Raw genomic sequence first — 11,329 nt, forward strand, 5'->3', positions numbered from 1 at the left:
TAGTGTTTCAAATATTCATGCTAATGATAATCGACCATCTCTTTATAAGCGTTCTTCTGCCGGACATATAGATGAAGAAAATATTGATTGTGACGATCCTGAATTAATACGTTCTGCGTTTAGACTATTTGCAAAGCATATTGGTCCATCTTTAAAACGTGAACATCGTACAGCATTCAATGCTCCACCAACTCAAGATTGGTTAGCTGAGCAACTACTATCTAGATGGGATGAGTTAAGTGCATCTGAAAAGTTCACATGGCGCAAACGTGTTAAATCCACCTAATTATTTGTATATATCAAGGTGTTGTCGAATGATGACTATTTCTGTAGTAAACTAATTTGTATAGTAAAATGAAACTATATTATGTATATATTCTGAATAACTTTATTTTGATATGTTTTTTCAGATAATAAAATTATTCTATTAATCTGTATCTCTTTACACTTCAGCTGTGAATGTTTGCTTCTTGTCAGTTATGCTGTTGGAATATCAAGAAATTTTTCCATTTTATAAATTTCTACAGAGCAATAAGGCGGAGTTTATGTGAAAAATATGATGTATTTGCGCTATACATTTCGAATAATCTAGTCATATGTGTATTTGTCAAGACATTTTATATGAAAATTGATATAGGTCAATTAAATAAAGATTCAGCAAACGAAGTGATAATTGTCCGATTATTCCTCCCTATGTATTTGTGTCCACACAAACATGACGTGATCATACATTTCATACCTAGACATATGTGGAGTCATTGGCTTAGTACTTCCAATCACAACCAGTTTAGGAGTTTAATATCGTTTGCTCAATCGGTATTTCTGGTCTCTGTCTTAAAATCATACTGCCTGATCCACTACTATGTGGTAGAGAGAAATAAACAGTTTTCTTCGGAACATAATTAAAGAGAGGTTTTAGTGTTGACTGAATTTCGCATCCATTTACAGACATTAGTGGATAACCGTTTGACATCAGTGTGTCAGGTTGCAGTTTTGCATCTTCTTCAAATGTATCTGTAGTGCATATTCTTTGAGTCTTGTTGAAAAGGCACTTTATCAAGCCATAATTGTGTTGCGATGGACAGAAAAGGAAAATTTGGATGTTGCTCAGTTCAGGTTGGCTTCCTACAAACTGACCAATACTGTATCCAAAAAATGGTAATCGATTATTACTTTCCTCATTGGTCATTACGATATCATTCCGTACGCTATTGAGTTTATGCAATAACTAAGCAGCAACCAAGTCTTTACCACATATGACTAAATATCATCCATGTATCTCCTATACAAAGTTACTTCGTGGATGAGCTCACTCGTCATACTTTCAACATATGACATACATATATCAGCTAAGGGAGGTCTTAAAGGTCTACCCATAGCAACACCATCAACTTGTCGAAAATTTTCGCTTTCAAATGTGAATTGAAATTTCGCGGTACACAATAAAATTAGTTCTTTCAACAGTGTTGAGTGAATAAGAAAAAGGTGTAAATTACTCGATGTATGGTCACGAAGAAAACCAACAGTCTTGGCTAAAGTTACATTTGTAAAAAGAGAGTTTACATCAAAAGAATGCATAGTCTTTTCTTTATTATTAGTGTCACCAAGAAGACCAGTTATTTCAAATATGTCTTCCAAGGAACCTTTATTTAATTGACTTTTATTAATTTTCATATAAAATGCCTTGGGAGGTATATGTGACCAGATTGTTTGAAATGTATAGCGCAAATACATCACATTTGTCCCATCAACTCCGTCTTCTCATAATTCTATTGAAATACTTTACAATGCTTGGATGTGCTACATGATCTTTGTTTTTGAAATGAAGCAACCTTTTTTGGATCTAAACGTTCCTGTCACTTAAATTTTTTGTAACAGTAAATGAATTTGATAACATTGGTTGTTGGATTGGAATGAAAAAAAAAACAAAGTTGATCAACTAGCTAAAATAGAATAAAATGTGTTACAATACTGCTTTGAAACATACGCTTTTTTTAACATTGTTGTTCATGCTTTAAAAACTGATGAAATACTTATATATGTCTCACATTTCCAATTTCGATTATCAACTCCTATGCCATAAATTTACTGAACAATGGAGTTTGTTATATATTACAGAATAATGCTAGCTGAGCAATATATATCTACTCTACATATATTCAGTGCTTTACGTTCTGTATTGTTTGATTTCTCACTGTGCAAAATTATCTTTTGAAGATGGTTGGCAACTTCTCCTATTCTCATGTAGCTGTTTGCCAAGATAGTTCCTCATTAATATATCTTACAGCTGTGTGAAAGGTGTTTGGTCTAATTGTTTATTCTGTTCTATTTTAACAACATAATTCTTCTTAGCTAGATGACTTTCATACGAAGCTAATAATCACTTTAAGCGTAAGAACCAATTATACACTGAATAGTTTCGGAAAGATTATTGTTTCAGTAACGGTAGAATATGTACTGGATTATTAATTATGTTTAACACAATATTATTCAATGTGATGCCTATTAAACGTACTGCGTATTTGTTGTGTTTTACGAGAGAATGGTAAGCTCCTGATTTCAAAGTCAATGTGATGCATATATATGTCTTCAAGTTACTGATTCATTTGAGTTCCTATCCATATTGCACTTCCATATTTACCTGATGGTTGAAAACGGTATTATTTGTTAACTCTTTTAATCTTTTTTAATATAAAACACACTAGCACAAAATTTATAGGAAACTGAATATAAACGATCTGCAACAACCTGTTGACTGGTTTGTGGGTTTTAAGCTTCTTGATGCCAGCCAGCATTAAGTTTAATTGATAGACATATTTCGGCCACTATTGTGAACTAAGTAGTATGATATTAGGTAATCTAATGACAGATTGAGCTTTAAACATTAAGTTTCACCTCCTTTATTTTTAGGTTATTTTGTTTTCTAGAAAACTTTCAAAGTGTTAACTTCTTTCTGAAAAAAAGGCAGTTTAATTTAATTCTCTATAATTTTCTTCCCTATACCTTGAATTGATTACCTTAGGTTATGTTTTATTTATAAAAATTTTTAGATTGCGGCTACATGTGTGATAATACTTCATATGATAGAACGATTTTTTTCGTAGTTATTTAGTTGTTTGAATGCACCACAATGACTGCTATATTCATTGTAAATTCCTAGGCATTGTAACATTAACTCAGAAAACGTAAATATATGTCCTAAATACTCAGATCATTTAAATTGATGGGATACAAAGAAAACAGAAAATTGTGTAGTATTTGTTATTCCAACCATAGTTTCTTTTTTAGTAGATATGTATTAAAGGCTAAAAAGCATAAATATTACATATAAAAAGGAAACTTAGAATGTTTGTGTTAAATACTCTATAAATGCTAAGGCGCCTTTATCTTTACGAGCATAAACGACAGGAAGACCACTTAGTCGTTGCTACTACTCAAAGCAGTTGACACTAATCTAAAGATTTATCTTTTAGGTAACGTTCTTTTTACAATAAAGACGTGACAATAGATTTGCTTAACTGTCGAACATTCAAATCCGTTTAACTATTACATAAAGTGATTTGCCCTCCATATTGTCTAACACTGCTGACATTAAATAGATTTAAACTGGTTGTTCTCTAAAATATGTTGACTGTGAAAGTTTCATTGTAAGAAATTCATGATATACATATCCCTCTATAAAAATACTCACTTTACTTGTGTAGTATATATTAATTTTTTTGAATTATTTAAATCGTATTGTATAACAATAGAGTTGGAAAGATGGTTGAACAAAAAGATAATTATCTGAAACAATTGGGTATTAATATGAATAACTTAGAAAAAGAAATGGATTCAGCTATTGCTAAAGAATCTAGATATTGGCTTGAAAATGATGCAAAAATTAGAGCTGTTCAACAAGGAGTTCCAACATATGATGATTTTAGGTTAGTAACATAAAGTAGATTTTTATGTATGCATTGATAATATGACTTTTCCCTGACATTTCTTTCATTATTTGTCCGATTTGAATTACATTTTCTTTTCGCCATTACTTTCACGATGCCTGATTGTTGTAAGTTTTTCTAGATATGGACACATCAGAATTTCTTTTTAGATTGTATTATTGCTATAGTTAACAGAATATTAAATAAATATATACCCATGTTGTGGTATTCAAATTGTCAATCAAATATCTATTTGAAAATGAAAATATTATTGCTCTGGCTGAATTATTTTTGACTAAATAAAGCCGTAACATTAAAAAAATCTATTACGGATATGATACCGTATAGGTTATTGAATAACGGTTGATTATTGATTGAACACGAAATCAAACGTAAGCAATAAATGAAGATGAACTCTCTATCACGTTAATTGGAATACGAAATATTTTGTGAAAACGAATAATGCTTTACTGGTCATCAAACTTTATTAATATATATATTCACAATTGAATTCACGAGTCAATTTGAGCTAGACAACCATTGAAAGCCTGGAAACACTGAATAGTTATGTCACTGTATTTACTAATTCAGATGTATATGGGAATACACCCAAGAAGTAATAATTACGTTGCGTATTTTTTTGTGTGTAAACACATACCTAAAATCCATCGGAAAATTCGAAACTCTGACTCGGTAATCTTTGATGGTGGACAAACTTGGTATGTAATAGAAGTGAGTAATGGTTTATTGAATCAATCTACTTTAGTCTTAAAAAAATTTAATCCCACTATTTATCTAGAAATAGTTTCTTGCCCCCATCTAATGTCAAAGTATAATAAAAGAAGGCTAGTGACGATCAAATAAATATATGTCAGGCAGTGAATTCACTAATTGTTAAACTGAGACCACGTCCAGTTGTTCAGGCTTCTTGATTTGTGTACTAGGGATAATCGTGATTAATTTTTCGGACCAGCTTTTTAAATACAAGGTTAAATTTCATCGTTCTTATAAATCGACTTTAAGGACGACAATAAAATTTTTGCATTTTTAGCACATATTTAAGAGAATTCCGGTAATGCTATTGAGAATTTTTTTAAACGATATGTACTGAACGAGAACATAAATGGGGACAGTTACATGTGTTTGAATACAAAATTACAGAACATCTTAGTAAAATCTGAGAACCATACAGTATATAATTCACTTGCAAAATATCAGTCAGTCGTCTCAGACTTCATTGTTCTTTCGTTTCCATACCAATCACTCTCTGTTCTCGTTCTCTTTTCTTTGATCTTCTTAACCCTCTGCCACCAGGTATTTCACTTTCGATTGATGATACATACTACTTATATCTGTCGACATCGGTAGCACACACCACAGATGTACTTAAGCTTCAGTTGACTTCTGTTACAAAATGGACATACATACTAATTCTCATCTAAATCGCTCACCCTATTGGGATATGTATTATTTTTCGGATATCTTATCCATATCAATTTTTATACTGTAAAAGCTGGTTTTTTTAATCGTAGGTATATGTAATTCCTTTAAATTGTTCGCTGTTGTCTTTTTTGACTAATCAAAACTGGTATTCTGTAGATTACATCTCAGAACCTTGTTTTTACGCTTTCTTACTACATTTTTAAATAGTTTCATCGTCTCTATGACAGACTTTACGAACCGTTGCAAACAGGATCGTGAATGAATGATTTCTCTGTTACTTTCATTGAACAAAATATATTATACTGCATAGACTTGTGTATTTTACTAGTTATTTGTTTACATAGGTAAAGAAACGATACAGAATTAAATGGTTTCATATTTTTGACCATTAGCTCCAGTTTAAGTATCTACTGTTGTCTGATAGTGAGCCGCATAAAATAAACTGATTTTAGTTTGGAATACTTGTTCTTACTAGTTTATTGAAAGTAAAGGAGTTTACATTTCAACCAGTACAGTCAAACTCTGCATATATCTATCGTATTTTAATAGTCCTATCCCTTTTGCCAGCTCTCAAAATTGATTCAGTACTAAAAGATATTACAACACTTTTGCGAATAACAGCTGCAATGTAAATAGATTGCATAGAATAATCTAAGCACTTGAAAAATTTTGATTGGCTTATCTATCGACCGAAGCTGTCTCACTTTCTTTTCCTTAGAGAGCTTGTCGCTGGATGCCACTTGAAGCCTTTGGATCGATTAGAACTAACCAATACTGTTGGTCAAAAGTCCAGCTGGAACTATTCAGCAATATTATCAAGTAATAATAGCTTGTTTATGGAACCTGGAATGAATTCAGCTATCGTAAGTACTCACCTCTAGTTACTTCAAACACTATTAGGGTGTTGATGGATATATATCTCTCGGGGATATGCTATTTATTTATAACGTAAAATATTTTGAAACAGTGAAATGTCAACAGATATTCTAAGCAGAATGAAGTGATAATACTGGCAGACCATTTCAAAATGAGAACGACGAACAACAAGATGTGGAAACCGTTACAATAAAACCAACGTTTAACAGATACACTGGAATCGAATATACCTGTAGCAGGTATTAATAAGAAGCGATCGCGATAGCAAATAACCTGGGTGTTATCGGCCAACGTGAATACTTAGGAATGTGTGATATCATATGTATGCTACCCAGGGTGCTCAAGGGTTATGAGAAGTGTTACTGAATTCGAATAAGTGGTATAAAGTAATATACAAAGGAGAGTGGGATAAAAAGAAAATAAGCATCAAAAATTTAAATGAACTTAGCTATTGTTCTGTATTTTCAGTTGAAGAAAAAACTTATGAATAAATTCAACTTCATAAATGTTCTTGTCCTCCAGCCAAATATGTACTGTAACAGCAGTGTATAGGTAAATGTTACCATTTATTTGCTGAAATATGTGCGATTTCAATATAAATTCTTCACTATCCCCTATTCCAGTAAGTATTCTCTTCACTTAACACTGAAAGATCGTGGCACAAAAATAGGTTGAGCGATTGAGAGTGCCGCATGGTTCTAACAACCAGTTATGGAAAATGAATTTGTATAATTACTAAACATTGACTGATCCTAAAATAGTAATATAGGGGGTAGTTTTAAGTCCTATACATAGTCAGTTTATCTTATTATTTTAATGATTTTAAGTGAAACACGTTTCTTTGTTTCTATTGCATGTATTATATATATATATATATATATATATATATATATATATATATATATATATATATATATATATATATATATATATATATATATATTAAATGCTATCAATATTTATGCTACTTTCATTTTATCAGAAACTACGGTTTGATACAAAATTTTTCCGGTAGTTCTGATACAATTTTTCGTACCGAAAAATGCATTTTTATTAGCCTTTAAGTTTGTTCAGTTTTTACATAATCCGCAAATAAACTGTTCTTATATGTATCATATTTTGGCTTTGTTGCAGGCTACAAAGTCCATTACCACTCCACAGGAATTCATTGTACAGTGGCGTCATATCAAATCATCTTCCACGTCAGACAGCATTAATACAAATGGTGCTTTATTGGAGTTATTGTTCAATCAAGATAATGAACTATTGGAAAATCTTTTTAACACTGGACTGGGTGTGTCGTTTTTACCTGAAATACTTTCAGTATTAAATCATTCTGTTGATAACACGGACACTATATTGTCATCATCTGGTTGTAATATCAGCGTCGTAATATCCAAGGTTTCTATGATTCTTGCAAGTTTTCAACGGTCTAAACAATTTTCTTTAGCAGTCGATTGTTTGCTAGATAGTGAAAAAGAGACTGCACATCACTTAGTTGAAAAAATCAAAGACATTGCAAACAAATATGAACTTTTTGAAGATGATGGTGAAACTTTGAAGAAAATTGCAGACACTTTTAAGCGGTGAAATAGATGACTCTAGGTCCTGTGTTTGAAGAAATCTGAAAGCTTCATTAAATATTTTGTTTTAGGTTTATTGCGATCGTAACTTGCATTCTGTTTATTCGGCACCTGTATCTTATTGTTTGTTTTTGTATCCTTTTCAAACATCACTTCCAAAATGTTCCTGACTTACACAGAATCTCTACATGCGTTCAAATTCTTGAGTAAAAATACAATCTTCCTCTATGAAAATAAATTTCAGTGATTCTTCATCTCAATATTTCGATCAAAATTAATTTCAGTCTATGAGACCGCACTTGTTTATAAATTTATAAACATTTTTCCCCATGAAAAAAAGTTCTTAATGTAAATCATATTCCCTTCAGTAGTATGCTGAAAAATGTTCTTCATCACCTAACATTAATTATGTTTGACACCCCAAACAGTTCTGATGTAGAACAAAAATAACGATAAGATCCTGATGATTAATTATGTAGTAGCTGGTGATAATTGCATTAGTTCGAAAAGGTAAATGTATGTAACTATGTCTCTCACATCTCTCCATCGACCGTGCAAACCAGTGAATATGTAGAATTATGGTCTACTATGATATTAGTACTGCTCTAATAATAGACCTAATCCTAAAATTGTAGACTTTTCATGATATAACTGCCTAATCTATAAGATCTTACGTGGAAGTCACACCATCGACTACACCAACTCACTGTATCGTATCAATTACCAATACATGATGTAGAACAAGGTTCGCCTAGACAAGGAACAATATATTTAATATGAATAGAAGATAAAAGGTAACATTCAGAGGGACCACGCCTGCATGGCCGAGCCATGCCATCCGAACTCCAATTCATTCAATTCCTTGTTCGCGCCTTCTCCATCGTTACGTATTTCTCCGCGTTAAATATTGAATATCTATTTTCCGAGTAGTCTCGTTTTCAGCTTTGAGGATTGTGTGGTTGTGGTCCAATACCACTAAGAATAAATGTCATGGGAACTTATAGGACGAGGGAACAAATTTAAGAGCCGTCCTTAACTATTAGCCTAACGATGACTCGACCAAATCACATTGCACGGCACAAATGCTCCTTTAGATCCTATGATGTTAGACACGGCGGTTAGAAAATAGTATGACTGAAAGCATCAATATAAGACTTAGAGGCCACGACAAACTATTAACTGAAGTAAGCTACGACAGCAGTCACTTGTTTATACTACGACAACACAATATAATGCAACGCAGACTTCTCAAGAGAGAAAGGAAAAGATTAAAATGAATATTACATATCATAACACACGGGTTTCCGTATCCAGCGATAAAGCTGTTCAAAGTGCGAAAACAACAAAAACATAACCAGAGGTATCGTGCAAAAATATCCAAAAACAAGTACAGACAGCAGTGATATCCACCAGTAGCTCAAAGCAAAAGGTTAGGAAAAGTCAGTGGCTTCCAGCGGTGTCTACAGAACTGACAGGTACTCGGAAACTCATCTCGTCTGGCTCCGAACACGAAGGGGAGCGGAAGCAGTTTAAACGTGAGCCGACTAAGCGTACGTGATGATCGTGAGTAGCGAAAACAGAAGAGATAGGAGGCGGCGGCTATAGATAACTGTTCAGACTTCTCAAGGAAACGGATATTCAGAACCCTGCTGTTAGTGACTGTCTCGGAGAAAGACGGGACCATTATATACTCTCAATCCAGATTGCACCGATGTACAGCACACTTTAAAGGACACCTCAACTGGCCTTCAGACACATCTCAGTTACCCAATAACACCAAGCAACCTGGTGCGAGTCCTCCAACTCTTAGTGAAGTTGAAAAGGCTATGAGTAATCTAAGGCGAGGGAGAACAACAGAACCTGATGGATCAACTCGAAATTTTTAAGGACGGTGATCCAGTTCTAGCAGTTTAAGTAACCGGAGTATCAGCTAAAATCTGGGAACTGAACGCAATCCTATCTGACTGGCCTCGATCGCTGATCGTCTCCGTTCATAAGAAAAGAACAGAAATCAGTTCAATTAGTGTCTAAAATATTAGCCTCAGTAATGCTTGGACGTCTAACTAGAGTTCGTCGTGAGCGAACCAGGCTGGTTTCAGACCTAGACACGGATGTATGGACGAAATACTCACCCTTCAGTAGGTTCTGCAATATACTGGAGTTCCAAATAATTTAACAACAATGAAAACTTTTAGCTTTTAACGTACCAGGATTTTTAGGTTCACCGCCAAAAGTGCCAGTGCAATGCCACGTTTAATATCTTCATGACCATACACACTTGGAGCTATGCTAGCAAAAATTCGATCACCAATCCTTTCATCACGTGAAAGTTTCAAGATCGCCCTTGTGTCCTCGTCAGTTAATGTCCCCACAGCGACCTGCATATATAAAACAAGACCGAAATCCACTCACCTTATCATCTTTACGAACAACGTTGTTTGCTAATATGACAGTTGCAAAGACTGGAAAACCGTGCTTAGTATTGAGTGATCCATCATAGCTATGTGTATATACCCCAGTTAACTCCTACAATTGGACTCATGATTGACTGAATTGAAACACGACTCACTATTTCATCCCCCGGTTTGCAGCTGTCAACCAGATCATCTAGAAGAATAGCGTCTTTGGACCTAGGAAGACGACCTGCTGGAACTTTGCCTGGGCTTTCTTGAAGAGTGATACGTTGATAATTTCTATAAACAGTCTGAAAAATAATTCAGAAATTAGATGTGGAAAGTCGTTATCATGAATGAAACAGGCAAACACGTTACTAGAATACATTCGGTATTTATAGTAATGACTAAGCTATGTATATGTTAGCAGTATTTACCACTGTTTTTTCTGTTTACCTCACAATTTCCTGGAGGATTGTTATTTGGTCTAGAATTTTGCGACAGAATGTTTAGAAAACTTAGGAAAAATCCCCTATTCAAATTTTCATCAAAAAAACATGTCTTAGTCGAGGTGTCTGACGGAAGTTTTGGACAAATCAAATCACCTACTCCCAATTAGTCATCAATAAATTTGTACAAAAATTATTACAAGATGTCTTCTGTCAACGAAATACATCGTGACTGACAGATATAAGTGATCGGGACATGATACATTTTCGTTCAGATAAAAGTGCTAAGATTGTGACCATGGATCAAGAAAGTGATGCTTATTGTCTACTACATTCAGAGATGGAGGCACTTCCAATAAATAAACCGTTAAGAGATGGCATAAACGTTTACATTGTGTCGTAAATATTTCTGTAATTCTTCGACATTAATGCTTACACCGTTTAACTTTGTGGACGCAGCTTAACTGGAGACGCTAATTTAATAATTCGTTTCAGATCATGATAGATTTAGGAGGTATTCGACCATCAAGCAGACCATGAATTACCCAGTGTATATGATCACTTAGAATATTGTCAGCGATTGGCGTCTGCCTTGTGTCTGTTGTCGATTTTGTATAAAGGCCACTTATCCCTTATACACAAACATGTGATTTCAGCCG

The sequence above is a fragment of the Schistosoma haematobium genome, chromosome 1 (assembly GCF_000699445.3).
Source record: "Schistosoma haematobium chromosome 1, whole genome shotgun sequence".
Lineage (NCBI taxonomy): Eukaryota > Metazoa > Platyhelminthes > Trematoda > Strigeidida > Schistosomatidae > Schistosoma > Schistosoma haematobium.